Source organism: Sitophilus oryzae, unplaced genomic scaffold, assembly GCF_002938485.1.
Source record: "Sitophilus oryzae breed Bouriz unplaced genomic scaffold, Soryzae_2.0 scaffold_980_pilon_pilon, whole genome shotgun sequence".
In the NCBI taxonomy this organism is placed as follows: Eukaryota; Metazoa; Arthropoda; class Insecta; order Coleoptera; family Curculionidae; genus Sitophilus; species Sitophilus oryzae.
In genome coordinates this window covers 3,312,105-3,319,581 of record NW_022147617.1, presented here as the reverse complement: position 1 = coordinate 3,319,581, position 7,477 = coordinate 3,312,105, and the positions used below count along the sequence as shown (strand labels likewise).

At 34.2% G+C, this 7,477-nt stretch overlaps 3 long non-coding RNA genes across 4 annotated transcripts; all 3 read right to left on the bottom strand.

Moving 5' to 3' along the window:
• Positions 1-1,218: 1,218 nt before the first annotated feature.
• LOC115891294 lies at positions 1,219-2,870 on the bottom strand. Of its 2 annotated transcripts, none has more exons than XR_004051796.1 (4): positions 2,638-2,870; positions 2,230-2,541; positions 1,814-2,132; positions 1,219-1,733 (listed from the first exon to the last, which is right to left on the bottom strand). It is a non-coding gene; the product is annotated as an uncharacterized LOC115891294 (long non-coding RNA). The 2 variants fall into 2 exon arrangements; XR_004051797.1 differs by having other exon boundaries at positions 1,219-1,717.
• A 1,212-nt stretch (positions 2,871-4,082) lies between these two features.
• On the bottom strand, positions 4,083-6,006 carry LOC115891286. Its single transcript, XR_004051791.1, has 6 exons — positions 5,886-6,006; positions 5,474-5,789; positions 5,073-5,381; positions 4,670-4,977; positions 4,263-4,574; positions 4,083-4,166 (listed from the first exon to the last, which is right to left on the bottom strand). It is a non-coding gene; the product is annotated as an uncharacterized LOC115891286 (long non-coding RNA).
• A 286-nt stretch (positions 6,007-6,292) lies between these two features.
• On the bottom strand, positions 6,293-7,276 carry LOC115891287. Its single transcript, XR_004051792.1, has 3 exons — positions 7,102-7,276; positions 6,695-7,005; positions 6,293-6,599 (listed from the first exon to the last, which is right to left on the bottom strand). It is a non-coding gene; the product is annotated as an uncharacterized LOC115891287 (long non-coding RNA).
• Positions 7,277-7,477: the final 201 nt, after the last annotated feature.

The window sequence follows — 7,477 nt, the reverse complement described above, 5'->3', positions numbered from 1 at the left end:
TAAATGGCAAATTATGTTCTGCCACAAAAGCAGAAATATACAAATCTGCTCTTTTTGTGGCCACATCTAAACTCGTCCGTTCTTTTCCAGTTTTTATAAGCGATGTTAAAGTTGGCTGTTTTTTTACGGACTTGCATTTTTTCCGATGTGCCTCGCTGTCTTGATGTCTTACAAGTTGTAATTTTCCCGAACTGACGCTAATATTCTTTTGGCAAACTTTGCAATAGCCCTCAGTATCCGTTTTCCCAGGTGCTAGCCAGTTTTTAAATTCTGATTCCCATTCGCTCTTAAATTTTTGTGCATATTTTTTTCTTTTGGCCTTACTGGAGGTAGGAACCGATGGGTCATCAGTTAAATAAGATTCATCAGAACTAATAATATAATACATTATAGATGCTTAGAATGTCGATATTGCATATTAAATTACTTACCTCATGGTCGAAATATTAAAAAACCGCACACAAGCTACGTTACACGATACGAATCAAAATCAAGGGATAAAATATATTACTATTACCCTTGATTATGTATACTATTACGAAACAACATGAACTCAGCTGGCTGGTCGTTTCTGGGAATTCCCGAAATATCTACTTCAATTGTGACTTGTGACGTCTGCATAGAGATGAGGCACCGAATCGTTATTCATAGTTTTATCGATAGTAGATTTATAATATTATTATAATATGCTTTTTAATTTATTTTTTAAAAATTCGATAATAAATTCTGGTAACTTTCTCTACTTTTAAAATTGTGGTAGAATTAGTAGTCTGTGCGGTAGAACGGTAACTACTAGGGTGAAAACGGTAGATCTACCGTAAAAACGGTAGGTCTGGCAGCACTGGCACCTGCACTTTACGCGCTTAATTACTGCTTTCGTTTTGCAAAATCCGCAAAGCGGAGCGCGCGACTCTTCTTTCTCGTTCGCCATGTTTCGCCAGAATCGAATCTCACAGATATTTCAAGATCTGAACTGATTATTTTCTTATTATACTTTACTTAATGCTGTTCATAAAAATAATAGTTTTACCAGTGTACCGAACTTTTTATTGAACCTGCTTAAACCTCGATGGCATTATCCTCTTCCTTGATGGCATTATCAATATATGATTTACTACACTACTCTAAAGGGTTGGTAATCGCAATAAAAAGTCTTAAGACATTAGCCATCAATATTTTTTTTATTCTTGGCAGCAATTTTATGCCTCCAACAGGAACTAAGAAAGTATGTTGCACAGCACCTGCACTTTACGCGCTTAATTATTGCTTTCGTTTTGCAAAATCCGCAAAGCGGAGCACGCGACTCTTCCTTCTTGTTCGCCATGTTTCACCAGAATCGAATCACAGATATTTCAAGATCTGAACTGATTATTTTCTTATTATACTTTACTTAATGCTGTTCATAAAAATAATTGTTTTACCAGTGTACCGAACTTTTTTATTGAACCTGATTAAACCTCGATGGCATTATCCTCATCCTTGATGGCATTATCAATATATGATTTACTACACTACTCTAAAGGGTTGGTAATCGCAATAAAAAGTCTTAAGACATTAGCCATCAATTTTTTTTAGCAATTTTTGCCTCCGTTTTTTTTAATAGAGATAAGGGGCCTTAACAACTTGTTTACTTTTCTTAATTGCTTCTGCTGCTGGTGGTACCAAGGATACAGGTGGCGCTAATACTGAAAGTATCAGATAGACCAGGCTCCTTAACCTGAAATGAAAAATGACTAGGTCAGTGACTCGTATATAATAGCTCAATTTTTTTATTATAGGGTTTAATTATATACCTGCATTTAAGAGTATCTACCTCAATATCTACATCCTGGTGCCTATTTGAATTTGACTGTAGATTGTCTGGATTTTCCGTCTCTTTGATGACATTATCAATACATGATTTACTACACTAATCTAAAGGGTTGGTAATCGCAATAAAACAATAAAAAATCTTAAGACATTAGCCATCATTATTTTTTACTCTTTTCAGCAATTTTATGCCTCCATTTTTTTTATAGAGATAAGGGGCCTTAACAACTTGTTTACTTTTCTTAATTGCTTCTGCTGCTGGTGGTACCAAGGATAGAGGTAGCGCTAATACTGAAAGTATCAGACAGACCAGGCTCCTTAACCTGAAATGAAAAATGACTAGGTCAGTGAGTCGTATATAATATCTCAATTTTTTTTGTTATAGGGTTTAATTATATATCTGCATTTAGGAGTACCTACCTCAATATCTATATCCTGGTGTCTATTGTTGAATTTGACTGTAGATTGTCTGGATTTTCCGTCTTCTTGATGACATTATCAATACATGATTTACTACACTAATCTAAATGGTTGGTAATCGCAACAAAAAATCTTAAGACATTAGCCATCATTATTTTTTTACTCTTCAGCAATTTTATGCCTCCATTTTTTTTATAGAGATAAGGGGCCTTAACAACTTGTTTACTTTTCTTAATTGCTTCTACTGCTGGTGGTACCAAGGATAGAGGTGGCGCTAATACTGAAAGTATCAGGCAGACCAGGCTCCTTAACCTGAAATGAAAAATGACTAGGTCGGTGACTCGTATATAATATCTCAATTTTTTTATTATAGGGTTTAATTATATATCTGCATTTAGGAGTACCTACCTCAATATCTATATCCTGGTGTCTATTGTTGAATTTGACTGTAGATTGTCTGGATTTGCCGTCTTCTTGATGACATTATCAATACATGATTTACTACACTAATCTAAATGGTTGGTAATCGCAACAAAAAATCTTAAGACATTAGCCATCATTATTTTTTACTCTTCAGCAATTTTATGCCTCCATTTTTTTTATAGAGATAAGGGGCCTTAACAACTTGTTTACTTTTCTTAATTGCTTCTACTGCTGGTGGTACAAGGATAGAGGTGGCGCTAATACTGAAAGTATCAGACAGACCAGGCTCCTTAACCTGAAATGAAAAATGACTAGGTCAGTGAGTCGTATATAATATCTCAATTTTTTTTTATATAGGGTTTAATTATATATCTGCATTTAGGAGTACCTACCTCAACATCTATATCCTGGTGTCTATTTGAATTTGACCGTAGATTGTCTGGATTTTCCGTCTCCTTGATGACATTATCAATACATGATTTTCTACACTAATCTAAAGGGTTGGTACTCGCAATAAAAAATCTTAAGACATTAGCCATCATTATTTTTTTACTCTTGGCAGCAATTTTATGCCTCCATTTTTTTATAGAGATAAGGGGCCTTAACAACTTGTTTACTTTTCTTAATTGCTTCTGCTGCTGGTGGTACCAAGGATAGAGGTGGCGCTAATACTGAAAGTATCAGACAGACCAGGCTCCTTAACCTGAAATGAAAAATGACTAGGTCAGAGAGTCGTATATAATATCTCAATTTTTTTATATAGGGTTTAATTATATATCTGCATTTAGGAGTACCTACCTCAATATCTATATCCTGGTGTCTATTGTTGAATTTGACTGTAGATTGTCTGGATTTGCCGTCTTCTTGATGACATTATCAATACATGATTTACTACACTAATCTAAATGGTTGGTAATCGCAACAAAAATCTTAAGACATTAGCCATCATTATTTTTTACTCTTCAGCAATTTTATGCCTCCATTTTTTTTATAGAGATAAGGGGCCTTAACAACTTGTTTACTTTTCTTAATTGCTTCTACTGCTGGTGGTACCAAGGATAGAGGTGGCGCTAATACTGAAAGTATCAGGCAGACCAGGCTCCTTAACCTGAAATGAAAAATGACTAGGTCAGTGACTCGTATATAATATCTCAATTTTTTTATTATAGGGTTTAATTATATATCTGCATTTAGGAGTACCTACCTCAATATCTATATCCTGGTGTCTATTGTTGAATTTGACTGTAGATTGTCTGGATTTGCCGTCTTCTTGATGACATTATCAATACATGATTTACTACACTAATCTAAATGGTTGGTAATCGCAACAAAAATCTTAAGACATTAGCCATCATTATTTTTTACTCTTCAGCAATTTTAAGCCTCCATTTTTTTATAGAGATAAAGGGCCTTAACAACTTGTTTACTTTTTCTTAATTGCTTCTACTGCTGGTGGTACCAAGGATAGAGGTGGCGCTAATACTGAAAGTATCAGGCAGACCAGGCTCCTTAACCTGAAATGAAAAATGACTAGGTCAGTGACTCGTATATAATATCTCAATTTTTTTATTATAGGGTTTAATTATATATCTGCATTTAGGAGTACCTACCTCAATATCTATATCCTGGTGTCTATTGTTGAATTTGACTGTAGATTGTCTGGATTTGCCGTCTTCTTGATGACATTATCAATACATGATTTACTACACTAATCTAAATGGTTGGTAATCGCAACAAAAAATCTTAAGACATTAGCCATCATTATTTTTTTACTCTTCAGCAATTTTAAGCCTCCATTTTTTTTATAGAGATAAAGGGCCTTAACAACTTGTTTACTTTTCTTAATTGCTTCTACTGCTGGTGGTACTAAGGATAGGGGTGGCGCTAATACTGAAAGTATCAGGCAGACCAGGCTCCTTAACCTGAAATGAAAAATGACTAGGTCAGTGACTCGTATATAATATCTCAATTTTTTTATTATAGGGTTTAATTATATATCTGCATTAGGAGTACATACCTGAATATCTATATCCTGGTGTCTATTTTAATTTGACTGTAGATTGTCTGAATTTTCCGTCTCCTTGATGACATTATCAATAAATGATTTACTACACCAATCTAAAGGGTTGGTAATCGCAATAAAAAATCTTAAGACATTAGCCATCATTATTTTTTTACTCTTCAGCAATTTTATGCCTCCTTTTTTTATAGAGATAAGGGGCCTTAACAACTTGTTTACTTTTCTTAATTGCTTCTACTGCTGGTGGTACCAAGGACAGAGGTGGCGCTAATACTGAAAGTATCAGGCAGACCAGGCTCCTTAACCTGAAATTAAAAATGACTAGGTCAGTGACTCGTATATAATATCTCAATTTTTTTATTATAGGGTTTAATTATATATCTGCATTAGGAGTACCTACCTCAATATCTATATCCTGGTGTCTATTTTAATTTGACTGTAGATTGTCTGGATTTTCCGTCTCCTTGATGACATTATCAATAAATTATTTACTACACTAATCTAAAGGGTTGGTAATCGCAATAAAAAATCTTAAGACATTAGCCATCATTATTTTTTTACTCTTCAGCAATTTTATGCCTCCTTTTTTTTATAGAGATAAGGGGCCTTAACAACTTGTTTACTTTTCTTAATTGCTTCTACTGCTGGTGGTACCAAGGATAGAGGTGGCGCTAATACTGAAAGTATCAGACAGACCAGGCTCCTTAACCTGAAATGAAAAATGACTAGGTCAGTGACTCGTATATAATATCTCAATTTTTTTATTATAGGGTTTAATTATATATCTGCATTTAGGAGTACCTATCTCAATATCTATATCCTGGTGTCTATTTGAATTTGACTGTAGATTGTCTGGATTTTCCGTCTCCTTGATGACATTATCAATACATGATTTACTACACTAATCTAAAGGGTTGGTAATCGCAATAAAAAATCTTAAGACATTAGCCATCATTATTTTTTTTACTCTTTTCAGCAATTTTATGCCTCCTTTTTTTTATAGAGATAAGGGGCCTTAACAACTTGTTTACTTTTCTTAATTGGTTCTGCTGCTTTTGGTACCAAGGATAGAGGTGGCGCTAATACTGAAAGTATCAGACAGACCACGCTCCTTAACCTGAAATGAAAAATGACTAGGTCAGTGACTCGTATATAATATCTCAATTTTTTTATTATAGGGTTTAATTTATATATCTGCATTTAGGAGTACCACCTCAATATCTATATCCTGGTGTCTATTTGAATTTGACTGTAAATTGTCTGGATTTTCCGTCTCCTTGATGACATTATCAATACATGATTTACTACACTAATCTAAAGGGTTGGTAATCGCAATAAAAATCTTAAGACATTAGCCATCATTATTTTTTACTCTTCAGCAATTTTACGCAATCCATTTTTTTTTATAGAGATAGGGGGCCTTAACAACTTGTTTACTTTTCTTAATTGCTTCTACTGCTGGTGGTACCAAGGATAGAGGTGGTTAATACTGAAAAGTATCAGACAGACCAGGCTCCCTTAACCTGAAATGAAAATGACTAGGTCAGTGACTCGTATATAATATCTCAATTTTTTTATTATAGGGTTTAATTATATATCTGCATTAGGAGTACCTACCTCAATATCTATATCCTGGTGTCTATTTGAATTTGACTGTAGATTGTCTGGATTTTCCGTCTCCTTGATGACATTATCAATACATGATTTACTACACTAATCTAAAGGGTTGGTAATCGCAATAAAAAATATTAAGACATTAGCCATCATTATTTTTTTTACTCTTCAGCAATTTTATGCCTCCTTTTTTTTATAGAGATAAGGGGCCTTAACAACTTGTTTACTTTTCTTAATTGCTTCTGCTGCTGGTGGTACCAAGGATAGAGGTAGCGCTAATACTGAAAGTATCAGACAGAATACGCTCCTTAACCTGAAATGAAAAATGACTAGGTCAGAGAGTCATATATAATATCTCAATTTTTTTATATAGGGTTTAATTATATATCTGCATTTAGGAGTACCTACCTCAACATCTATATCCTGGTGTCTATTTGAATTTGACCGTAGATTGTCTGGATTCTCCGTCTCCTTGATGACATTATCAATACATGATTTACTACACTAATCTAAAGGGTTGGTACTCGCAATAAGAAATCTTAAGACATTAGCCATCATTATTTTTTTTTACTCTTCAGCAGTTTTATGCCTCCTTTTTTTTATAGAGATAAGGGGCCTTAACAACTTGTTTACTTTTCTTAATTGGTTCTGCTGCTTTTGGTACCAAGGATAGAGGTGGCGCTAATACTGAAAGTATCAGACAGACCACGCTCCTTAACCTGAAATGAAAAATGACTAGGTCAGTGACTCGTATATAATATCTCAATTTTTTTATTATAGGGTTTAATTATATATCTGCATTTAGGAGTACCTACCTCAATATCTATATCCTGGTGTCTATTTGAATTTGACTGTAGATTGTCTGGATTTTCCGTCTCCTTGATGACGTTATCAATACATGATTTACTACACTAATCTAAAGGGTTGGTAATCGCAATAAAAAATCTTAAGACATTAGCCATCATTATTTTAGTATTGAAAATACTTCTGGCCGCGTTTATATGGGACCCATCTTTGAAAAAACGACATGCTAGAGGCGACATGGAGTTCATTAACCTGCCTAATCAACTTGTCAACACGTAAGTCGATAACTGAATAGAGCAAGGCCGTCCAAAGGCCGAAATGAGGTCTTATTAGTGTGGGCCAACTATTTTATGGATATGGATGTGTAGTCTGAAAGCCGATATTATT